Source organism: Ranitomeya imitator, chromosome 4, assembly GCF_032444005.1.
Source record: "Ranitomeya imitator isolate aRanImi1 chromosome 4, aRanImi1.pri, whole genome shotgun sequence".
Taxonomy (NCBI): Eukaryota; Metazoa; Chordata; class Amphibia; order Anura; family Dendrobatidae; genus Ranitomeya; species Ranitomeya imitator.
Window position 1 is genome coordinate 677,002,320 of NC_091285.1, and position 26,642 is coordinate 677,028,961.

The 26,642-nt window shown below is 42.2% G+C and overlaps 1 long non-coding RNA gene across 1 annotated transcript in view; it reads right to left on the reverse strand.

Moving 5' to 3' along the window:
- Positions 1 to 677: 677 nt before the first annotated feature.
- Positions 678 to 26,642, reverse strand: part of LOC138677301 (uncharacterized) — a 355,122-nt gene continuing 329,157 nt past the window's right edge. The window contains exon 4 of the long non-coding RNA XR_011320875.1: positions 678 to 1,031. This is a non-coding gene — a long non-coding RNA (uncharacterized lncRNA). The remainder of the gene's footprint in view (positions 1,032 to 26,642) is intronic.

Below are 26,642 nucleotides of genomic sequence, written 5' to 3' on the forward strand. Positions count from 1 at the left end.
TGAGGGACCGTACAAAGATGTTTTCTGACATCAGTAGACTCGTATGATAGCTAATCACTCTGGGGTTATTTCAAGGCTTCAGACAATTGTTATCTGATGTGTACGGCCACTTTAAGATGATTGTCCAGGAAAAATGAAATGATCATACAAATGTTAAAAATGAAATCTGAAATTTCAAATTGCACTCAGATTAGAAATTGCATTTTTTTTCCACAATGTCACCTCACTTGGATTTTGTTTCTGCTTTCCTGCATATTACGTGGCAAAATGCATTTTTATCGCGAATAAAACGCGAAAAAACCTGAACGTGTGCACATGGCCTTACAATTCAGCAAAAGGCCGGCTGTTTCTATATTTTTGGTGAATGTGGATTTGTATTAGTTAAAGGGAACCTGTCACCTGAATTTGGCGGGGCCAGTTTTGGGTCATATGGGCGGAGTTTTCAGGTGTTTGATTCACCCTTTCCTTACCCGCTGGCCGCAATATTGGATTGAAGTTCATTCTCTGTCCTCCGTAGTACATGCCTGCGCAAGGTAATCTTGCTTTGCGCAGGCGTGTACTACGGAGGACAGAGAATGAACTTCAATCCAATATTTCGGCCAGCATGCAGCCAGCGGGTAAGGAAAGGGTGAATAAAACACCTGAAAACTCCGCCCATATGACCCAAAACTGGTCCCGCCAAATTCAGGTGACAGGTTCCCTTTAAATGTTGTGCTGTCCACAATGTATTACCCCACAGGTTATGGCGATAAACACAGATTTCCAAGAAACAAGTAGCGTTTGCCAAAAAAATCAGAATTGGAATTTTAGGCGGTGCTGAGTTTATGATTAAAAGCACAAAGGGGGAAAACATGAAAAAAAATCACACAAATGTATTAAGTTTATCAAAGTAAAAAACATCCCTCTCCAGGGTAATTGTCACCCCCGTTGGCCTCTTTCCTCACTCCTCTGTTCACCACTGTATGTGTCGGCGGCAGCAACTTGATCCACGTGGCCAAGGAACAGCAGCATCTCTATTGCCTCATATCCTGCTGAGAAAAGAGTCCCACTAATAATCAATAGTATAAGTATCTAGCAATCCAATATATGTAAATATCTATTATCTGATAAATAGCGAGAATATCCAACTTTTTTAAATAACAGACACAAAGATATAAACTAGCTTTCAGGAAAGGCAGTGCAAAGATAAATTTGGAAGAAGCACAAAAAAAAGACGCGAGAAACTGACGCATCTCATATCTTATTTGGAGTGTCGGTTTTCTCGCTTTACTTATATTTCAATCAATATATTGCATATATGTTAATTTATTTTTCTATGTATCTATTTGTCTATCTCATATCTATCATCTATCTAATCTATCAACCAAAAAAATGAAAAAGGTAACTTGCAAACAAATTCAAATCATAAAAAGTGAGGATAAACTTTTAATTAATCCGTGTGTGCAAATGCAACATTGTGTCTCCACATAGTGTAATCTTTGTCAAGCCAAATCCATTATCTATCATCTATCTATCTAGATTCAAGAATCAAAGAAGCTTTATTGGCAGGACCAAAGACACATCAGTCTTGCCAAAGCAAGTCAGTCTATCTATCTATTATCTATTATCTATCTATCTATCTATCTATCTATCTATCTATTATCTATCTATTATCTATCTATCTATCTATCTATCTATCTATCTATCTATCTATCTATCTATCTATCATCTATCTATCTATTATCTATCTATCTATCTATCTATTATCTATCTATCTATCTATCTATCTATCTATTATCTATCTATCATCTATCTATCTATCTATCTATCTATCTATTATCTATCTATTATCTATCTATCTATCTATCTATCTATCTATCTATCTATCTATCTATCTATCTATCTATCTATCATCTATCTATTATCTATCTATCTATCTATCTATTATCTATCTATCTATCTATCTATCTATCTATCTATTATCTATCTATCTATCTATCTATCTATCATCTATCTATCTATTATCTATCATCTATCTATCATCTATCTATCTATCTATCTATTATCTATCTATCTATCTATCATCTATCTATTATCTATCTATCATCTATCATCTATCTATCTATATATCTATTATCTATCTATCTATCTATCTATCTATCTATTATCTATTATCTATCTATCTATCTATCTATTATCTATCTATTTTCTATCTATCTATTATATATCTATCTATCTATTATCTATCTATCTATCATCTATCTATCATCTATCTATCTATCTATCTATCTATCTATCTATCTATCATCTATCTATCTATTATCTATCTATCTATCATCTATCTATCTATCTATCTATCTATTATCTATCTATATATTATCTATCTATCTATTATCTATCTATCTATCTATCATCTATCTATCTATCTATTATCTATCTATTATCTATCTATCATCTATCTATCTATCTATTATCTATCTATCTATTATCTATCTATCTATTATCTATCTATTATCTATCTATCTATTATCTATCTATCTATTATCTATCTATTATCTATCTATCTATTATCTATCTATTATCTATCTATCTATCTATCCATCTATTATCTATCTATCTATTATCTATCTATCATCTATCATCTATCTATCTATATATCTATTATCTATCTATCTATCTATCTATCTATCTATCTATCTATCTATTATCTATTATCTATCTATCTATCTATCTATTATCTATCTATTTTCTATCTATCTATTATATATCTATCTATCTATTATCTATCTATCTATCATCTATCTATCATCTATCTATCTATCTATCTATCATCTATCTATCTATCTATTATCTATCTATCTATCATCTATCTATCTATCTATTATCTATCTATATATTATCTATCTATCTATTATCTATCTATCTATCTATCTATCATCTATCTATCTATCTATTATCTATCTATTATCTATCTATCATCTATCTATCTATTATCTATCTATCTATTATCTATCTATCTATTATCTATCTATCTATTATCTATCTATCTATTAACTATCTATTATCTATCTATCTATTATCTATCTATTATCTATCTATCTATCTATCCATCTATTATCTATCTATCTATTATCTATCTATCTATTATCTATCTATCTATCTATTATCTATCTATCTATTATCTATCTATTATCTATCTATCTATCTATCTATCTATCTATCTATTATCTAGCTATTATCTATCTATCTATCATCTATCTATCCATTATCTATCAATCTATTATCTATCTATCTATTATCTATCTATTATCTATCTATCTATCTATCTATCTATCTATCTATCTATCTATCTATTATCTATCTATTATCTATCTATCATCTATCTATCTATTATCTATCTATCTATTATCTATCTATTATCTATCTATATATTATCTATCTATCTATTATCTATCTATTATCTATCTATCTATTATCTATCTATCTATTATCTATCTATCTATCTATCTATCTATCTATCTATCTATCTATCTATCTATCTATCTATTATCTATCTATCATCTATCTATCTATCTATCTATCTATCTATCTATTATCTATCTATCATCTATCTATCTATCTATCTATCTATCTATCTATCTATCTATCTATTATCTATCTATCTATTATCTATCTATCTATTATCTATCTATCTATCATCTATCTATCTATTATCTATCTATCTCTCTATCTATTATCTATCTATCTATCTATCTATCTATCTATCTATCTATCTATCTATTATCTATCTATTATCTATCTATCTATCTATCTATTATCTATCTATCTATCTATCTATCTATCTATCTATCTATCTATCTATCTATCTATCTATCTATCTATTATCTATCTATTATCTATCTATCTATCTATTATCTATCTATCTATCTATCTATTATCTATCTATCTATCTATCTATCTATCTATCTATCTATCTATCTATCTATTATCTATTTATCTAACTATTATACACAGTGCCTTGTGAAAGTATTCGCCCCTCTGGAACTTTTCACCCTTTTCCCACATATCAGGCTTCAAACATAAAGATACCAAATGTAAATTTTTGGTGAAAAATCAAAAAAGTGGAACACAATTGTGAAGTTGAACGAAATGTATTGGCTATTTTAAATTTATTATATTTTATATTGGAAATACAATATTGTGAAAGGAAAATTTACAGTAAAGAGAAGGTACTTAGCACATAGATGAGCCAATGTGTATGAGTCCAATGCGCTCCCAATAGTTGGGTCCCTGCCCTGATACACTATCGGAGGCAGGAAGGAAGCAGCTAGATTGGATGTGGGAGTGCACAGGTAACATGAAATTACTACAAACAGAAAAACTGACCAGAACATCAAAACTAGTGTGAACAAAGGCCAGAGAGGAGTCTTAGCAATATTGCATTTCCAATTTTCCAAAATTCCATATGTACATGATATAGCACTTAACCAATTTTCGATGGCAGTAACGCAGTTCCAAATTTCTAGATCTACTATTTTAAACAATCCAGAGTGCAGCTTTGTATTTTCTTAGAAATGTTATGTTAGCTGGCCCCTGTTCACACTAGTTGGGATGTGCTGCTGGTCAGTTTTTCTCTTTGACCAGCCATTAAGATTCTCCAGGCCATTACTAGTTCATAGACACCAAACATGCCTAGGTTCTTTTTTATTTAAGTGGTGAAAATAAATCCAAAGTTTGTTTTTAAAAAAACAAAAACTGCATAAATTTCCGAGACCCGTAGCGTCTCCATTTTTGTTATATAGGACTTGTTGAGGGCTTATTTTTTGCGCACCGAGCTGATGTTTTTATGGATACCATTTTGGGATAGATTCAATGTGTTGATCTCCTGTTATTGCATTTTAATGTAATGTTACACTTACCAAAAAAACGTAATTCTGGCGTTTTGACATTTTTCTCATTATGCCGCTTATCAATCAGATTAATTCTTCTTATATATTGATAGATCGGGTGATTCTGCATGCGGCGATACCAAATATGTGAATTTTTTTTTATTGTTTTAGTTTAAATGGGGCTAAAGAGGGGTGATTTAAACATTTAGATTTTTTAAATTTGTTTATATTTTTAAAACCTTTTAATTTTTTTTACTTTTTTGCTAGCTTTGATGGTCTCCATGGGATCATTTAATCGCTTGTGCTACACAGAGCTTCAGCTTCACTTGCTATGAGCACTGACCGTTGGGCGGCGCTCATAGCTATCCGGCTTTGACGACTGCAAAGGTCTCCGGCAAAACCCTGGTTTTCATGCCAACCTATCGGCGACCCACGGTTATGTGACATTGGCGCTGATGGGTGGGATTTGAGACGCGCTTCTGGCGTGAGCATGTTAAATGCTGCTGTCAGAGATTGACAGCATCATTTAACATGTTAACGGCAGTGGTACGCGGTAAAATGAACTGACCTGTGCCGGAAAAGATGTGGGCTCAGCGCCGGAAATGTGGAGCATTTCTGGTGGGATTCCATGTAGGCCACTGGATTTTCTACACTTTATGGAAGAGATTTGCCACCATGTTTTTCCGTTCTTGGCTTAGTCCTTCCTTATCATTTATCTATCTATCTAAGAAGAAAGTACATTGTTCCATTTTGTTTTACTTTACAGGGACTTCACCAACAACGGCAGATTAAACTTCTTCATCATCAACGATGACAGACTTCGCTTCGTTAGGGATCACGGATTCTTGGTCCACACCAAGTAGGTGATGTTCTTCTGTTGATTATTCTCAGTACTTCCTCTGATGATGAAGATGTACGGCCAGTGTTAGATCCCTGATGATCTGAGAAGATCTTCCTCCTATCCTTCAGTTATTTTGCAATCATTGTTCTGGCACCCTCACTCTGAGTTGAGAGATAGCTAAACTCTTTACTATCGATGCATTGAGGTAGACGCAGGGGGTCCTTGACAACTTTTATTCATAGGATCAGTGAAAAACTACAAGAAAAATGAAAGTTCTCAGGACAAGGCATACAACATACAGTGAGGCAAAAAAGTATTTAGTCAGTCAGCAATAGTGCAAGTTCCACCACTTAAAAAGATGAGAGGCATCTGTAATTTACATCATAGGTAGACCTCAACTATGGGAGACAAACTGAGAAAAAAAAATCCAGAAAATCACATTGTCTGTTTTTTTAACAATTTATTTGCATATTATGGTGGAAAATAAGTATTTGGTCAGAAACAAAATTTCATCTCAATACTTTGTAATATATCCTTTGTTGGCAATGACAGAGGTCAAACGTTTTCTGTAAGTCTTCACAAGGTTGCCACACACTGTTGTTGGTATGTTGGCCCATTCCTCCATGCAGATCTCCTCTAGAGCAGTGATGTTTTTGGCTTTTCGCTTGACAACACGGACTTTCAACTCCCTCCAAAGGTTTTCTATAGGGTTGAGATCTGGAGACTGGCTAGGCCACTCCAGGACCTTGAAATGCTTCTTACGAAGCCACTCCTTCGTTGCCCTGGCGGTGTGCTTTGGATCATTGTCATGTTGAAAGACCCAGCCACATTTCATCTTCAATGCCCTTGCTGATGGAAGGAGGTTTGCACTCAAAATCTCATGATACATGGCCCCATTCATTCTTTCATGTACCCGGATCAGTCGTCCTGGCCCCTTTGCAGAGAAACAGCCCCAAAGCATGATGTTTCCACCACCATGCTTTACAGTAGGTATGGTGTTTGATGGATGCAACTCAGTATTCTTTTTCCTCCAAACACGACAAGTTGTGTTTCTACCAAACAGTTCCAGTTTGGTTTCATCAGACCATAGGACATTCTCCCAAAACTCCTCTGGATCATCCAAATGCTCTCTAGCAAACTTCAGACGGGCCCGGACATGTACTGGCTTAAGCAGTGGGACAGGTCTGGCACTGCAGGATCTGAGTCCATGGTGGCGTAGTGTGTTACTTATGGTAGGCCTTGTTACATTGGTCCCAGCTCTCTGCAGTTCATTCACTAGGTCCCCCTGCGTGGTTCTGGGATTTTTGCTCACCGTTATTGTGATCATTCTGACCCCACGAGGTGGGATTTTGCGTGGAGCCCCAGATCGAGGGAGATTATCAGTGGTCTTGTATGTCTTCCATTTTCTAATTATTGCTCCCACTGTTGATTTCTTCACTCCAAGCTGGTTGGCTATTGCAGATTCAGTCTTCCCAGCCTGGTGCAGGGCTACAATTTTGTTTCTGGTGTCCTTTGACAGCTCTTTGGCCTTCACCATAGTAGAGTTTGGAGTCAGACTGTTTGAGGGTGTGCATAGGTGTCTTTTTATACTGATAACAAGTTTAAACAGGAGCCATTACTACAGGTAATGAGTGGAGGAAAGAGGAGACTCTTAAAGAAGAAGTTACAGGTCTGTGAGAGCCAGAAATCTGGATTGTTTGTTTCTGACCAAATACTTATTTTCCACCATAATATGCAAATAAATTGTTAAAAAAAACAGACAATATGATTTTCTGGATTTTTTTTTCTCAGTTTGTCTCCCATAGTTGAGGTCTACCTATGATGTAAATTACAGCCGCCTCTCATCTTTTTAAGTGGTGGAACTTGCACTATTGCTGACTGACTAAATACTTTTTTGCCCCACTGTATCTATACTACGTAGCATTATGTATGGTAAGAGACAGGCAACTAACTACACAACATGGCAAATAGTCTAAATAGCTGTAATAGCAGAAGACTACTTCAATAATAAAACATGTAGAACAGAGTAGCTGCATCATACAGTATGGTGAGCTCTAACAAAGGGGGCATAAGGAGGTAAGCAACCAGATGGGCTGGAAATCCGAGAGAGATAGATGATCAGCATGTCAGCACCAATGAGGCCATAATGGCTGCTAAAGAAGAAGAGGGCAAGGCTAGTGCAGAGGGTGATGGAAAACTACGAAAGCCTTGATGATGAACTGATTATATCCATTTGTGATATCCATCCATCCATCCATCCATTTGTGATATCCATCCAGGCATGACAATCGTTACACTTATCATATATACCCGAATGCTTAAGAGGTGTAAAAAGTGCTCCATCTCTGTGGGTCGAAGTGACAAACAATCTGCATAACTAATTATATGCTAAATAGTTGCATGTCACATTTATGTATGAGAGAGCCAAGATGACTGGCAGTCTAATGTTCAAAGCTGTAGTGGGTGGTGAGATATGGAGGCTGGAAGTCAAAAGTTCAAACCATTGCTACCCTTCTGCTCGTCACTGTACATCTCTTTCCATTGTGCCCCTATATAGGAAAATGCAATCTGCTGGGCTTTCCTATACAATTACATAAGTGAATGCCGGCTTGACAGTGGCTGAAAGAACACACTTTTAGCAAGCATCTGGTGAATGGTTGGCTATGGCATTGTTACAGTATATGTCTGGAAAAATATCCAGGTGTATACTGTTGGTTAGGTACACAGACGCAGGGTGCAGCTAGCCAGAGTGATGCACGGGCTATATACAACAACCCTATACATCGTTGGATATTGCAGTCCGTTCACTTCAATGGGAGATCAAGCTCAGTCCTTGTCTACTATGCAATATATGGGACTGAAGATGTTCCACCTTTTCCAGTTGCTGCTAGAGCAGTTTTAATCTGATAGGTGGGTTTGCTGGTGTCGAATCCCACCAATCTCATTTTGTCAAACTACCCAGTGTATAGCTAATCAATGATTAGACCTGGAGAACCCCTTTAAGTGGGTTCTCTCATTTTCAGCAGTACTATGCATGTTGAAAAAGACTGGTAGACTAATAGAAGCATAGAATCTAGATCACAGTCTTCATCCCAACGTAAACCCATCTCTTCAACCTATCACTAACAACTGGGTTTTCCCCTCAAGCTTTAAACATGCTTCAATCACACCTATCCTCTAGGGTTGAGCGAAACGGGTCGTTCATTTTCAAAAGTCGCCGACTTTTGGCAAAGTCGGGTTTCATGAAACCCGATCCGACCCCTGTGCGGGGTCGGCCATGCGGTACGCGACTTTCGTGCCAAAGTCGCGTTTCAATGACGTGAAAAGCGCCATTTCTCAGCCAATGAAGGTAAACGCAGAGTGTGGGCAGCGTGATGACATAGGTCCTGGTCCCCACCATCTTAGAGAAGGGCATTGCAGTGATTGGCTTGCTGTCTGTGGCGTCACAGGGGCTATAAAGGGGCGTTCCCGCCGACCGCCATGTTACTGCTGCTGATCTGAGCTTAGGGAGAGGTTGCTGCCGCTGCGTCAGAAGCAGGGATAGCGTTAGGCAGGGTACATTAACCACCAAACCGCTTGTGCTGTAGCGATTTCCACTGCCCAACACCACCTTCGGTGTGCAGGGACAGTGGAAGCTACATTTTTTTTTTTTTCCCCCTCAGCGCTGTAGCTCATTGGGCTGCCCTAGAAGGCTCCCTGATAGCTGCATTGCTGTGTGTACGCCGCTGTGCAAACCAACTGCTTTTTTCAAAGCAGAAATCCTCTTGTTCCTTCCTTTCTGCACAGCTATCTTTTTTGTTTGTCCACACTTTTTATTTAATTTGTGCATCAGTCCACTCCTTATTGCTGCCTGCCATACCTGGCTGAGATTACTGCAGGGAGATAGTAATTGTTGGACACTCCCTGTTTTTTTTGTTTTTTTTTTTTTGTGGGAGATTAAGATTGACATTTCTGCTAGAGTGCCATCCCTGTGTGTGCCATCTCTCACTCAGTGGGCCATAGAAAGCCTATTTATTTTTTTGCTTGATTTTGGTTCTAAAATCTACCTGAAAAAATCACTACATCAATCAGTGGGAGAAAAATATTGGCCTCAGGGCTTGTGTGCCACTCCTGACTCCTGTGTGCATCATCACTCACTCAGTGGGCCATAGAAAGCCCATTTTTTTTTTTTTTGCTTTATTTGGGTTCTAAATTCAACCTGAAAAAATCAATAAATCAATCAGTGGGAGATTAATATTGGCCTTTGGGCTTGTGTGCCAGTCCTAAGCGTGCCATCTCTCTCTCTCAGATAGTGGGCCATAGAAAGCCTATTTATTATTTTTTTTATTGGGTTTATAAATTTTCCCTGGAACAAAAAAAAAAAAGTGGGAGATTAATATTGGCCTCTGGGCTTGTGTGCCAGTCCTGAGCGTGCCATCTCTCTCACAAATAGTGGGCCATAGAAAGCCTATTTATTTATTTTCTTTTAGTTTTATAAATTCTCCCTGAAAAAAAAAAGGGAGATTAATATTGGCCTTCGGGCTTGTGTGCCAGTCCTAAGCGTGCCATCTCTCTCTCTCAGATAGTGGGCCATAGAAAGCCTATTTATTTATTTTTTTTATTGGGTTTATAAATTTTCCCTGAAAAAAAATAAAAAGTGGGAGATTAATATTGGCCTCTGGGCTTGTGTGCCAGTCCTGAGCGTGCCATCTCTCTCACAAATAGTGGGCCATAGAAAGCCTATTTATGTTTTTGGTTGATTTGGGTTCTAAATTCTACCTGAAAAAATCAATAAATCAATCAGTGGGAGATAAATATTGACCTCTGGGCTTGTGTGCCACTCCTGACTCCTGTGTGCGTCATCTCTCACTCAGTGGGCCATAGAAAGCCTTTTTTTGTTTTATTTGTTTTCTAAATTCTCCCTGAAAAAATCATTTTATTTTATTTGGTTTCTAAATTCTTCCTGAAAAAATCATTTTATTCTATTATTTTTTTTTCCTAAAGTCTCCCTGAAAAAAAAAAAAAAAACAAATCAGTGGGAGATTAATATTGCCCTTTCTGCTTGTGTGCCAGTCTTGACTCCTGGGTGTGTCATCTCTCTCTCTCTCTCCAATTGTGGGCCATAGAAAGCCTATTATTTTTTTAGCTTGATTTGGGTTCCAAAATCTACCTGAAAAAATCACTACATCAATCAGTGGGAGATAAATATTGGCCTCTGGGCTTGTGTGCCACTCCTGACTCCTGTGTGCGTCATCTCTCACTCAGTGGGCCATAGAAAGCCTTTTTTTGTTTTATTTGTTTTCTAAATTCTCCCTGAAAAATTTTTTTTATTTTATTTGGTTTCTAAATTCTTCCTGAAAAAATCATTTTATTCTATTATTTTTTTTTTCTAAAGTCTCCCTGAAAAAAAAAAGAAACAAATCAGTGGGAGATTAATATTGCCCTTTCTGCTTGTGTGCCAGTCTTGACTCCTGGGTGTGCCATCGCTCTCTCTCTCTCCAATTGTGGGCCATAGAAAGCCTATTATTTTTTTAGCTTGATTTGGGTTCCAAAATCTACCTGAAAAAATCACTACATCAATCAGTGGGAGATAAATATTGGCCTCTGGGCTTGTGTGCCACTCCTGACTCCTGTGTGCGTCATCTCTCACTCAGTGGGCCATAGAAAGCCTTTTTTTGTTTTATTTGTTTTCTAAATTCTCCCTGAAAAAATCATTTTATTTTATTTGGTTTCTAAATTCTTCCTGAAAAAATCATTTTATTCTATTATTTTTTTTTCTAAAGTCTCCCTGAAAAAACAAAAAAAAACAAATCAGTGGGAGATTAATATTGCCCTTTCTGCTTGTGTGCCAGTCTTGACTCCTGGGTGTGCCATCTCTCTCTCTCTCTCTCCAATTGTGGGCCATAGAAAGCCTATTATTTTTTTAGCTTGATTTGGGTTCCAAAATCTACCTGAAAAAATCACTACATCAATCAGTGGGAGATAAATATTGGCCTCTGGGCTTGTGTGCCACTCCTGACTCCTGTGTGCGTCATCTCTCACTCAGTGGGCCATAGAAAGCCTTTTTTTGTTTTATTTGTTTTCTAAATTCTCCCTGAAAAAATCATTTTATTTTATTTGGTTTCTAAATTCTTCCTGAAAAAATCATTTTATTCTATTATTTTTTTTCCTAAAGTCTCCCTGAAAAAAAAAAAAAAAAAACAAATCAGTGGGAGATTAATATTGCCCTTTCTGCTTATGTGCCAGTCTTGACTCCTGGGTGTGCCATCTCTCTCTCTCTCTCTCTCCAATTGTGGGCCATAGAGAGCCTATTATTTTTTTAGCTTGATTTGGGTTCCAAAATCTACCTGAAAAAATCACTACATCAATCAGTGGGAGATAAATATTGGCCTCTGGGCTTGTGTGCCACTCCTGACTCCTGTGTGCGTCATCTCTCACTCAGTGGGCCATAGAAAGCCTTTTTTGTTTTATTTGTTTTCTAAATTCTCCCTGAAAAAATCATTTTATTTTATTTGGTTTCTAAATTCTTCCTGAAAAAATCATTTTATTCTATTATTTTTTTTTCCTAAAGTCTCCCTGAAAAAAAAAAAAATCAAATCAGTGGGAGATTAATATTTACATTTGTGCTTCAGTGACAGTCCTGCGTGTGTGGCATCTCTCTCATTTGTTGCCACCAACAACAGAGTGTGTAACATTGTGCCTGATTTTCGTTGTGGTCTCACTCACCTGTAAAGGGGTAGCTAAATCATACTGAAGTTATAGCTCACCGTGTAAGTTGTGTGACAGCAACAAATACCGTTAGTTTGTTTACGTTTTTAAAACAATGAGGAAGTCTGGTGGAAGAGGTCGTGGCCGGGGGCGTTCATTGTCAGGTGGTAATGAGGGTAGTGGTAGTGGTGGAGCATCAGCTGGTCGTGGGAAAAAAAATATTGCACCTAAGTCTGGAGCTGTGGAGCCAGGTTCGTCGTCTGGCTACACAAGGCCTCGAACGCTCCCTTTTCTGGGAGTAGGAAAACCGCTTTTAAAGCCGAAGCAGCAAGAGCAAGTTTTGGCTTATCTTGCTGACTCAGCCTCTAGCTCTTTTGCCTCCTCTCGTGAAACTGGTAAATGTCAAAGCAGCGCGTCGTTAGTGGATGTTCACGGTCAGGGACAAGTCGCTTCCTTGTCCTCTTCAGCAAAAACAACAACAGAGAAGAATGCAGCAGGCGACACAACGGGTTACTCCATGGAGCTCTTTACACATACCGTCCCTGGCTTAGAAAGTGAAGCAGTTAACAGTCCATGCCCATTACAAGTTGAATCTGACATGGAGTGCACTGATGCACAGCCACAGCCAGACTACTATGCTGGTCCTTTGACTCAGACCACAACATTGCCCTCGCAGGATAATGATCAAGAATCAGACCCTGATGAGACTATGTTGCCCCATCACGAACGCTATACCACCGACCGACACGGCGACACAGATGAAGTTGCACACGAGCTACAAGAAGAGGTAATAGATGACCCAGTTCTTGACCCCGATTGGCAGCCATTGGGGGAACAGGGTGCAGGCGGCAGCAGTTCTGAAGCGGAGGAGGAGGGGCCGCAGCAGGCATCAACATCGCAACAGGTTCCATCTGCCGGGCCTGTATCTTGCCCAAAACGCGTGGCAAAGCCAAAACCTGTTGGAGGACAGCATGGCCATCCGGTTAAAGCTCAGTCTGCAATGCCTGAAAAGGTATCCGATGCTAGAAAGAGTGCAGTCTGGCATTTTTTTAAACAACATCCAATTGATCAGCGCAAAGTCATCTGTCAAAAATGTTCAACTACCTTAAGCAGAGGACAGAATCTGAAAAGTCTCAATACAAGTTGCATGCATAGACATTTAACCACCATGCATTTGCAAGCCTGGACTAACTACCAAACGTCCCTTAAGGTTGTAGCACCCTCGGCCAATGAAGCTAGTCAGCAACGCAACATCCCTTCCGGCAGTGTAGGGCCACCATTTTCCGCACCACCTGCAGTATCTGTGCAGGTTTCTTTGCCAGGCCAAAGCAGTCAGGGTCAGGGAATCACCAGTTTCGTAGTAGGAAACACTGCATCTAGGGCACCGGCGGCAACAATACCATCTCCCACCGTCTCTCAGTCTGCCATGTCCACCGGCACCCCCGCTAGTTCCACGATCTCCAGCTCTCTAGTCCAGCTCACCCTACATGAGACTATGGTTAGAAAAAGGAAGTACTTAGCCTCGCATCCGCGTACACAGGGTTTGAACGCCCACATAGCTAGACTAATCTCGTTAGAGATGATGACCTACCGGTTAGTTGAAAGCGAAGCTTTCAAAGCCCTGATGGACTACGCTGTACCACGCTACGAGCTACCCAGTCGACACTTTTTTTCCAGAAAAGCCATCCCAGCCCTCCACCAGCATGTTAAAGAGCGCATCGTCCATGCATTCAGGCAATCTGTGAGCACAAAGGTGCACCTGACAACAGATGCATGGACCAGTAGGCATGGCCAGGGACGTTACGTGTCCATCACGGCACACTGGGTGAATGTTGTGGATGCAGGGTCCACAGGGGACAGCAAGTTTGGGACACTTCTGTCTAGCCCACGGTCTAGGAAACAGTTGGCTGTAGCCGTTCGCACCCCCTCCTCCTCCTCTTCGTCCTCCTGCAGAAGCGAGAGCTCGTCCACAGACCGCAGTCGCACAACCACTCCATCCGCAGCTGCCACTGTTGCACACCAGGTCTCCCATTATGGGGCAGCTACTGGCAAACGTCAGCAGGCTGTATTGGCTATGAAGTGTTTGGGCGACAACAGACACACCGCGGAAGTTCTGTCCGAGTTCTTGCATAAAGAAACGCAGTCGTGGCTGGGCACTGTAGATCTTGAGGCAGGCAAGGTAGTGAGTGATAACGGAAGGAATTTCATGGCTGCCATCTCCCTTTCCCAACTGAAACACATTCCTTGCCTGGCTCACACCTTAAACCTGGTGGTGCAGTGCTTCCTGAAAAGTTATCCGGGGTTATCCGACCTGCTCCTCAAAGTGCGTGGACTTTGCTCACATATCCGCCGTTCGCCCGTACACTCCAGCCGTATGCAGACCTATCAGCGTTCTTTGAACCTTCCCCAGCATCGCCTAATCATAGACGTTGCAACAAGGTGGAACTCAACACTGCACATGCTTCAGAGACTGTGCGAACAGAGGCGGGCTGTTATGTTTTTGTGGGAGGATACACATACACGGGCAGGCAGTAGGATGGCAGACATGGAGTTGTCAGGTGTGCAGTGGTCGAAGATTCAAGACATGTGTCAAGTCCTTCAGTGTTTTGAGGAATGCACACGGCTGGTTAGTGCAGACAACACCATAATAAGCATGAGCATCCCCCTAATGCGTCTGCTGATGCAAAGTTTGACGCACATAAAGGATCAGGCGTCTGCAGCTGAGGAAGAGGAAAGCCTTGATGACAGTCAGCCATTGTCTGGCCAGGGCAGTGTACAGGACGAGTTAGCGGGCGAAGAGGAGGAGGAGGACGATGAGGATGATGGGGATGATTATATTTTTAATGAGGAAGCTTTTCCGGGGCCACTGGAAATTGGTGGCGCGGCAAGGCCGGGTTCTGGTTTTTGGAGGGACACAAGTGACGTGGATTTGCCTGAAACTGCCCCTCAACCAAGCACAACCGCAGATTTGAGAACTGGAACTTTGGCCCACATGGCGGATTATGCCTTACGTATCCTCAAAAGGGACACACGCATAACTAAAATGATGAACGATGACGATTACTGGTTGGCCTGCCTCCTTGATCCTCGCTATAAAGGCAAATTGCAAAATATAATGCCACATGAGAACTTGGAACTAATATTAGCAACCAAACAATCAACTCTTGTTGATCGTTTGCTTCTGGCAATCCCTGCACACAGCGCCCGTGATCGTTCTCACACGAGCTGCAGGGGCCAGCAGACCAGAGGAGTTAGAGGGGCAGAAATCAGAAGTGGCGTTGCCAGAGGGGTTTTCTGACCAGGTTGTGGAGTGATTTTGCTATGACCGCAGACAGGACAGGTACTGCAGCATCAATTCAAAGTGACAGGAGACAACATTTGTCCAGTATGGTTACAAACTATTTTTCATCCCTTATCGATGTTCTCCCTCAACCGTCATTCCCATTTGATTACTGGGCATCCAAATTAGACACCTGGCCAGAATTGGCAGAATATGCATTGCAGGAGCTTGCTTGCCCGGCAGCTAGTGTCCTATCAGAAAGAGTATTCAGTGCTGCAGGTTCAATACTAGCAGAAAAAAGGACTCGTCTGGCTACCCAAAATGTAGATGATCTAACCTTCATTAATATGAACCACAACTGGATTTCGAAATCTTTTGCCCCACCTTGCCCGGCTGACACCTAGCTTTCCTATGAAAAGGTCTTGCCTGTGGACTATTCTGAATGCCTTTTCCAATCTCGTAATTTTCTGCACCTGATTGTCCAGCATACGACATGTTTACACCTCACTAAATGGCCAAACTCCCCACACGGGGCCGTGGTATCGACACTTGGCGACAGCACCCGTGAGAGTGCTGTTTGTCTGAAGAGGTGGGTGTGCCCGCTTTTGGTCAATGGCACTGCCACTGGGTCCCTCCTAGTACAATAAAGTGTCTCTGGCGGTGGTGGTGCGCACCCAACGTCAGACACACCGTTGTAATATGAGGGGCCCTGGGCCTGTACCGCCGGCCACAAGACAGTCCCCCCCCCCAGCTCAAACAGTGCGCTACCACTTGCAAAATTATCTCACAGCTCCACCAATGTTTAGTCTATGCGCTGACATCCTTCAATGCCTGCCACTGACAAAACCATTGTATTGACATTTTTGTTATGTTAGGCCTTCGAAGCCTGTCTGCGGTCACTCCTTCCACTATGCCTCCACTGACCACACCACTGCTGCCCGTGTACCCCTGGAACCAATTTAAAATTGCCTACAGCCAGCCCAATTTTTTTATTTTAGGCCTTCGATGCCTGTCTGCGGTCCATTCTTTCTACTACTACTACACTGACCAGGCCACTGCTGCCCGTGTACCCCTGGAACCAATTTAAAATTGCCTACAGCCATGTGTTATTATTTTAGGCCTTCGATGCCTGTCTGCGGACACTCCTTACAATATGCCTCCACTGACCACACCACTGCTGCCCGTGTACCCCTGGAACCAATTTAAAATTGCCTACAGCCATGTGTTATTATTTTAGGCCTTCGATGCCTGTCTGCGGTCACTCCTTCCACTAGGCCTCCACTGACCACACCACTGCTGCCCGTGTACCCCTGGAACCAATTTAAAATTGCCTACAGCCAGCCCAATTTTTTTATTTTAGGCCTTCGATGCCTGTCTGCGGTCCGTTCTTTCTACGACTACTACACTGACCAGGCCACTGCTGCCCGTGTACCCCTGGAACCAATTTAAAATTGCCTACAGCCATGTGTTATTATTTTAGGCCTTCGATGCCTGTCTGCGGTCACTCCTTACAATATGCCTCCACTGACCACACCACTGCTGCCCGTGTACCCCTGGAACCAATTTAAAATTGCCTACAGCCATGTGTTATTATTTTAGGCCTTCGATGCCTGTCTGCGGTCACTCCTTCCACTAGGCCTCCACTGACCACACCACTGCTGCCCGTATACCCCTGGAACCAATTTAAAATTGCCTACAGCCAGCCCAATTTTTTTATTTTAGGCCTTCGATGCCTGTCTGCGGTCCGTTCTTTCTACTACTACTACACTGACCAGGCCACTGCTGCCCGTGTACCCCTGGAACCAATTTAAAATTGCCTACAGCCATGTGTTATTATTTTAGGCCTTCCATGCCTGTCTGCGGTCACTCCTTACAATATGCCTCCACTGACCACACCACTGCTGCCCGTGTACCCCTGGAACCAATTTAAAATTGCCTACAGCCATGTGTTATTATTTTAGGCCTTCGATGCCTGTCTGCGGTCACTCCTTACAATATGCCCCCACTGACCAGGCCACTGCTGCCCGTGTACCCCTGGAACCAATTTAAAATTGCCTACAGCCATGTGTTATTATTTTAGGCCTTCGATGCCTGTCTGCGGTCACTCCTTACAATATGCCTCCACTGACCACACCACTGCTGCCCGTGTACCCCTGGAACCAATTTAAAATTGCCTACAGCCAGCCCAATTTTTTTATTTTAGGCCTTCGATGCCTGTCTGCGGTCCGTTCTTTCTACTACTACTACACTGACCAGGCCACTGCTGCCCGTGTACCCCTGGAACCAATTTAAAATTGCCTACAGCCATGTGTTATTATTTTAGGCCTTCGATGCCTGTCTGCGGTCACTCCTTACAATATGCCTCCACTGACCACACCACTGCTGCCCGTGTACCCCTGGAACCAATTTAAAATTGCCTACAGCCATGTGATATTATTTTAGGCCTTCGATGCCTGTCTGCGGTCACTCCTTCCACTAGGCCTCCACTGACCACACCACTGCTGCCCGTGTACCCCTGTAACCAATTTAAAATTGCCTACAGCCATGTGTTATTATTTTAGGCCTTCGATGCCTGTCTGCGGTGACTCCTTCCACTAGGCCTCCACTGACCACACCACTGCTGCCCGTGTACCCCTGGAATCAATTTAAAATTGCCTACAGCCATGTGTTATTATTTTAGGCCTTCGATGCCTGTCTGCGGTCACTCCTTCCACTAGGCCTCCACTGACCACACCACTGCTGCCCGTGTACCCCTTTAACCATTTTAAAATTGCCTACAGCCATGTGTTATTATTTTAGGCCTTCGATGCCTGTCTGCGGTCACTCCTTCCACTAGGCCTCCACTGACCACACCACTGCTGCCCGTGTACCCCTGGAACCAATTTAAAATTGCCTACAGCCATGTGTTATTATTTTAGGCCTTCGATGCCTGTCTGCGGTCCGTTCTTTCTACTACTACTACACTGACCAGGCCACTGCTGCCCGTGTTCCCCTGGAACCAATTTAAAATTGCCAACAGCAATGTGTTATTATTGTTAGGCCTTCGATGCCTGTCTGCGGTCACTCCTTCCACTAGGCCTCCACTGACCACACCACTGCTGCCCGTATACCCCTGGAACCAATTTATAATTGCCTACAGCCAGCCCAATTTTTTTATTTTAGGCCTTCGATGCCTGTCTGCGGTCCGTTCTTTCTACTACTACTACACTGACCAGGCCACTGCTGCCCGTGTTCCCCTGGAACCAATTTAAAATTGCCAACAGCAATGTGTTATTATGTTAGGCCTTCGATGCCTGTTTGCGGTCACTCCTTCCAATAGTTCTCCACTGACCAGACCAATGCTGGCCGTGTACCCCTGGAACCCAGCTGAAAGTGCATGTAGCCTCCTTTTTTTCTTTGTTTTATATTTAGAAAGCCCAGATGAACTACGCTGTGCAACGGTTCAAGCTACCCAGTCGACATTTCTTTTGCGAGAAAAGCCATCCCAGCCCTCCACCGGCATGAAAAAGTCTGCATTGTCATAGCACTCAGGCAATCAAACAGTAGAAAGGTGCACCTGACAAGAGACGCATGGACCAGTAGGCATGTCCACAAAAAGTTACATGTCCATTACGGCGCACTGGGTTAATGTGTTGGATGCACGGTCCACAGGGGACAGCCTACAAAGTCTGTCTGCAGTCCCTAATTCCAATTTTCCTCCGCTGACCACACCACTGCTGCCCGTGTACCCCTGGAACCAATTTTACAGTGTCTACAGCCTAATTTTGTTATGTTAGGCCTACTACGCCTGTCTGCGGTCCCTCCTTCCAATACTCGTCCACTGACCACACCACTGCTGCCCGTGGACCCCTGGAACCTATTTTTAATTGCATAGAGCATCCTTTTTTTAATAGTAGGCGTACAAAGTCTGTCTGCGGTCCACTATTGAAATTGTCCTCCACTGCCCAGAGCACTGCTGCTTGTGTACCCCTGTAACTTTTTTAAGCTGCACTGAGCCACATTTTTGGGTTAAGTCCTACTACCTGTGTCTGTCTGCGCCACTCAATTCAGCTGTGTTCCTATGAAAAAAGCTGAGCGTCAATAGTCTTGTTTTCAGCCTCTAGGAATTTTAAAACTGCATTGGGGGTACAACTTTGGTAGGGCCTACTAACGGTGTCTGCCTCCCCAAGGTGTGCCCCAGGTTTCCTCGCCATTGCTTCGATCTTAATGCTCTCGTTTAGTAGTTGTTGGAAACTACACTGCATTAGGCCTACAAATTGGGTATGGGGTGTAGAGAGATGGTGTGTTCCACTCCAAGGTGTTCTCCAGGTTGCCTTTCCTGAGCTTCGATCTTCCGGCTCTCGTTTAGTAGTTGTTGGAAACTACGCTGCATTAGGCCTACAAATTGGGTATGGGGTGTAGAGAGATGGTGTGTTCCACTCCAAGGTGTTCTCCAGGTTACCTTTCCTGAGCTCCGATCTTCCGGCTCTCGTTTAGTAGTTCTTGGAAACTACACTGCATTAGGCCTACAAATTGGGTATGGGGTGTAGAGAGATGGTGTGTTCCACTCCAAGGTGTTCTCCAGGTTGCCTTTCCTGAGCTTCGATCTTCCGGCTCTCGTTTAGTAGTTGTTGGAAACTACACTGCATTAGGCCTTCAAATTGGGTATGGGGTGTAGAGAGATGGTGTGTTCCACTCCAAGGTGTTCTCCAGGATGCCTTTCCTGAGCTTCGATCTTCCGGCTCTCGTTTAGTAGTTGTTGGAAACTACGCTGCATTAGGCCTACAAATTGGGTATGGGGTGTAGAGAGATGGTGTGTTACACTCCAAGGTGTTCTCCAGGTTGCCTTTCCTGAACTTCTATCTTCAGGCTCTCATTAAATTGTGGTTAAACGGAACAACTGCATTTGGCGTACTAGTTGGTTTGGGGCCTACTATCGGTGTCTGCCGCTCCTTGCTGTTCTCCTGGTTTCCTGTCCTGGAATTCCATTTTCAGGCTCTCGTTAAGTAGTTGTTAATGTTAGACTGCATTTGGCCTACTAGTTGGGTTGGGGCCTACTATCGGTGTCTGCCACTCCTTGCTGTTCTCCTCCACTGAACAAAGCTGTGCCGCCTGTTTACTACGGTTGCCAATTTTGAACTGCATTTCGACTACTTACTGATTTGGGCCTACTCTCTGTGTCAGCCTCTCATTCCAGTTGTCCTCCACTGCAATGCCCCCTGGTTAGTCCTGTGATACCAATTTTGAACTGCATTTAGCCAACTTTATTCTTTGGGCCTATATCTGTGTTTCCTCCTCATCCTGCCCATTGCCCAGCCAGTGATAGATGAGTCTGCTGGTACATTGACCCATAACGCAAAATTCCCCGTGCACGCTACACAGCAAGATTGTGACCCTGCTGAAAGTCAGGTTCCTCTTCCCGCATACCATACCACCTTACACGGGGACAAAGAGGAAGGTGCAGATGAAAGTGCAGGTTCCTTCATCAGGTGGGGGGAGGAATACTAGTTGGCGACGTCACTGGCACAGGGCCTCTCATAGTACGCAAAAGTGTTGCTGCCGGTGGGAGGCGCCCCCGCCATGCAAACACACCGCTGTACTTTGAGGGGCCCTGTGCCAGTGCCAATGCCAACGAGTGGGCCCCCCCCTGCTTGCTCAGGATCACAGCACTTGCAAAGTTGAAATACTTACCTCTCCCTGCTCCACTGCCGTGACGTGGTCCAGATTTACTGGGCCCACTAATTACTTGAACCAGCCCTACCCCCCACAACTTTAGCCAAATGACCCCCAATTTCAAATGCCTTCCAATTATTATAAGGTAAATTACGATTGACAAGCTTCTTTAACAAGAATGGATGTTTTTGCCATTAAAATGGGCAGTGTAGGTGTTTTCCTGGCCTCCACTCACTGCCGACTATGCTCCCCCATTGACTTGCATTGGGTTTCGTGTTTCGGGCGATACCCGACTTTTCGCGATAATCGGCCGATTCCACTCGACTCGACTTCTAAGATAGTCGGGTTTCGCGAAACACGGCTCGACTCTAAAAAGGTCAAGGTCGCTCAACTCTACTATCCTCAAAAAGCCCTTTCTTGACCCATCCTCTGCATCTAGCTATCATCCTAAATCACTTCTCCCCTAGGCCTCAAAACTACTGGAACAACACGTCCATCTTGAACTGTCCTCTCGCCTCTCTTCCTGCTCCCTATTCAACCACTTACAATCAGGCTTCCGGTCACACCACTCCACTGAAACTGCCCTAACTAAGGTCACCAATGACCTATTAACCACCAAGAGCAAGCGACACTACTCTGTCCTCCTCCTCCTGTCTTTGACACAGTGGACCATTCCCTATTACTACAGACCCTCTCATTCCTTGGCATCACTGACTTGGCCCTATCCTTCTTCTTCTCCGCTAGATTTCTAAAACTTAACATGGACAAAACAGAATTCATCATCTTTCCCCCATCTCACACGACCCCCCAATGAACTTATCCATTATAGCAAATGGCTACCCACTCTCTCCAGTCCCACAAGCTCGCTCTCTCAGGGTCATCCTTGACAATGATCTCTGCTTCAAACCACGTGTCCAAGCCCTTTCCACTTGCTGCCACCTTCAACTCAAAAATATTTCACGGATCTGTACATTCCTAAACAAAGAATCTGAAAAAACACAAACTCATCATCTCCCGCCTTGACTACTGCAACCTCCTGCTCTATAGCCTCCCCTCGAACACTCTCGCACCCTTCCAATCTATTCTAAACTCTGCTGTCCAACTAATCCACCTGTCCCCCCGCTATTCCCCGGCCTCTCCCCTCTGTCAATCCCTTCACTGGCTCCTCATTACCCAGAGACTCCAGTACAAAACCCTAACCATGACATACAAAGCCATCCACAACCTGTGTCCTCCATACATCTGTGACATCGTCTCCTGGTACTTTCCTGCACGCAACCTCCGATCCTCACAAGATCTCCTTCTCTACTCCCCTTTTATCTCCTCTTCCCACAATCGCATACAAGATTTCTCTTGCGCATCACCCTACTCTGGAACTCTCAACCGCAACATATCAGACTCTCGCCTACCATCGAAACCTTCAAAAAGAACCTGAAGACCCACCTCTTCCGACAAGCCTACAACCTGCAGTAACCACCGATCGACCAAACCACTGCACGACCAGCTCTATCCTCACCTACTGTATTCTCACCCATCCCTTGTAGATTGTGAGACCTCGCGGGCAGGGTCTTCTCTCCTCCTGTACCAGTCATGAATTGTATTGTTTAAGATTATTGTACCTGTTTTTATTATCTATACCCCTCCTCACATGTACTGTAAATCTCCATGGAATAAATGGTGCTATAATAATAAATAATAGTAATATAATAATCACGAGAATTAACTATCCCCCACTACTCCTCCTTGGTCAGGCTTCATCTGGAATACTGTGCCCAGTTCTGGGCTCCACATTATAAAAAAAGACATAAAAAAACTGGAGCAAGAAGGCTAAGAGGAGACTTAATAGCTGTCTACAAATATCTGAAGGGCTGTCACAGTGTAGTTGGATCATTATTATTCTCATTTGCACAAGAAAAGACTGGAAGCAATGGGATGAAGCTGAATGGGAGAAGACACAGATTAGATATTAGAAAAAAGCTTTTTGACAGTGAGGGTGATCAATGAGTGGTACAGGCTGCTACGAGAGGTGGTGAGTTCTCCTTTAATGGAAGTCTTCAAACAGAGGCTGGACAGACATCTGTCTGAGATGGTTTAGTGACTCCAGCATTGAGCTGGGGGTTGGACATGAGGACACTGGAGGTCCCTTCCAACTCTAACATTCTAGGATTCTATGATATTCAGTGTGGTATGGGCACACTATGGGGTTCAGAAGAGGAGGCCATTTAACTTTCCAAACCTGGATTTTACTGGATTGTTTTTTGGACAACGTGTCACTTTTCCAAACACTTTTGAACTTCTAGGAACATGGGCATCCTCTATTTTTCCATTGACAGATGGCAGATATGAGTAGGGTTTTTTTTATTTTTGCTGGATGAGATTAAGTTTTCATTGGTGCCATATTGGGGAACATAACATTTTATTCTATTTTTTGAGAAACAGAATAAACAGATGAAAACCAATACGACTTTCTTCTTCGGATCAGTAAAATTGCAGTGTTGCTGAGGTTATTTAGTATGTTTATCATTTGCTATTTTTCAAGGCTAAAACTCTAATTAATAAAACTATATGGTGGTTTGCAAGAATACACTTCCTGTTTTTCCGAATGTGTACAGCGGATGTGGCTAAGGGGTTAAATATTTTGGAATTGTATATTTATCGTAGAATTGATTGAAAAAAAAAATAAACACATACCGAAATTTAAGAATATGGGGTGGGTAGGAAGGAAGCAAGGAAAAAAGAGAGGAAGGAAGGAAAAAAATGAGGAAGGAAGGAAGGAAGGGAGGGAAAAAGAGAAAGGAAGGAAGGAAAAAGAGAAAGGAAGGAAAAAAATAAGGAAGGAAGGAAGGAAGGAAGGAAGGAAGGAAAAAATAGACAGGAAGGAAGGGAGGAAAAAAGAGAAAGGAAGGAAGGGTAGAGAAAGAAAGGAAGGGAGGAATGAAGGAAGGAAGGAAAAAGAAAGGAAAGAAGGAAAGAAGGAAGGAAGGAAAAAGAGAAAGGAAGGAAGGGAGGAAAGAAGGAAGGAAAAAGAGAAAAGATGGAAGGAAAGAAAGAAGGAAAGAAGGACGGAATGAAGGAAGGAAAAAAGAGAAAGGAAGGAAAGAAGGAAGGATGGGAGGAACGAAGGAAGGAAGGAAAAAAGAGAAACGAAGGAAGGAAAGAAAGAATGATGGAAGGAAGAAAGGAAAGAAGGAAAAAAGGAAATAAGGAAGAAGAGAAAAAAGACTCAATATATGGACTTTAATTTAAGAGGAAAAGGAAGGAAAGGAACGTAAGTAAGAAGGAAGATGTAAATAGCCAAGGAACACAAAATAGCTATGAGATAAAGGAGGAGTAGAAAAAAGGTTTGGAAATAAATGGGAGGAAAGATGAAGATAGGAAACAAACAAAGTAATGAAAAACAGAAATGGAAACAATGAAGAAAAAAGAAGCAAAAATACAACAAGAGAACATAAGATCTACATTTATGGGCTGAAAATGAAAGAGTTGTCCATTTTAGAAAATCTTTATTCCCGGTTGCAATGTTTTATGAAATAATAATCTGCTCTTTACAGCCCCTTTCCGGCCGCAGTGTTAAGTCTCTGGCGCAGCTCCTGGTGTCAAGTATTGACTGTGGTGCTGACATTATGTCGACAGTGCGGCCACCTGATCGATGAGGTCCGCGGATCTAAGAGAGGACTTATCCTTTTTACGACCGGAGCTGCTGTGCTGAGTGATTTTCAATGGGGCTGTGAATGTGATTTCGGCATGGCAGCCAACACCGGATGCCGGGAGATGTGCCAAAGACTCAGAGTAAAGAAGGGTTTGTTATTTCGGGAAAGTCTTCACAGGGGACAGTATCGGTTGGGGAAACATTTGTGCTCTCAATATAGCTTTTTTCTTTACAACTATAGGGGTTAATGTACCTAAGACGAGCGAGTGTTTTACCACAAATTGCTGGCCACGTGGCTTGTACAGGGGAACTGGATGGGTTCAGTGTAACGGCTGAAGATCGAGGGAAAGCAGCAAACCATTTTTGGCAAAAGAGTTCAAGTCTCTGTATGTACAGAAGCTCCAATGAAAGTTCTGCAGCAAATTATTGGGGTTATCCTAACTCCAGAAATCGACGCCCAACTTGGGACATCACCAATATTGTGACTGTCTGGAAGGACTCTATTACTAATTGATAAATAAATTATTCTTTTTAATTACAGGGATCCCAGAGGATTCAACCACCATTTCTGGCTTTACAATCAGTGAACACTCAACGTACGGTGAGTAACTAAACAGTAGGAGTAATGCAGCATAATATAGGGTACTAGTAAAGTATAATATATAATGATTGGGGACATACAGCGGGTTAGTTTTTCTCAACTAACAAATTTTATACACTATCCAGCATGATATGAAAACCATTTACTGACACCGAAAAACTTGAGAAGCACTGGGTGCCCCCACATAGACACATCCAGCATATTTGAGGATAGCCATTGTTATTTTACTGATATCTAGTCATCTTATGCTTCATATATTAAGATATATCCAGCTAACAGCAAAAGAAAATAAGAATACTTTGGAAAATAAATGAAATAATCAGGAAAGTGAATGCAGTCATGATGCCCCAACGTGAAGGCATAAAGAGCCCATAGGCATATAATATTGGGTACAGTTAGATAGGCATGTCTACAATGTAACAGTTCCTCATAGCACATACCAGCTCTGGCTTGTCAAGTTAATGCCTCTTTAATTTGCATATTACATTTCCCAGAGGAGCATTGCACGGCGAATAAGCCTCCTTACCTTGACAGGATAGAGCTGGTATGTCACTCTCCACAAGGAGAAACCTTACCCCTTAGGCCACAGTCCAGAGCCTCTCACCTAGCCAAATCAGTTCTCATGCTTCGCACTGACGAGGGCCAACAGCCCGAAACACCGTGTCTGCGAATTGAGATACTGATTTGGCTTTTATCCTAAGTCATATTGCACGACTCGTTAAAGGGTTGATTGTGACTTGTAGGATCGCTACTTCCAACAGGTAGAGCTGTTGAGTTCAAGTCCTCTTTTTCTCTGAAGAGGCAATTTGCATCCTTATAACACAGTGATACAACTTATCAAGCTATGGCAAAATGGTAACAACACTTTTTTTAATCCAAACAATTCAGATCCATCAGCTGAAACGGAATCATCACCTGTAACTGATGTATCACCTGAAGTAGGATCTTCTAATGTAACTGATGTATCACCTGAAGCAGAATCATCACCTGTAACTGATGTATCACCTGAAGTAGGATCATCACCTGTAACTGATGTATCACCTGAAGCAGGATCATCACCTGTA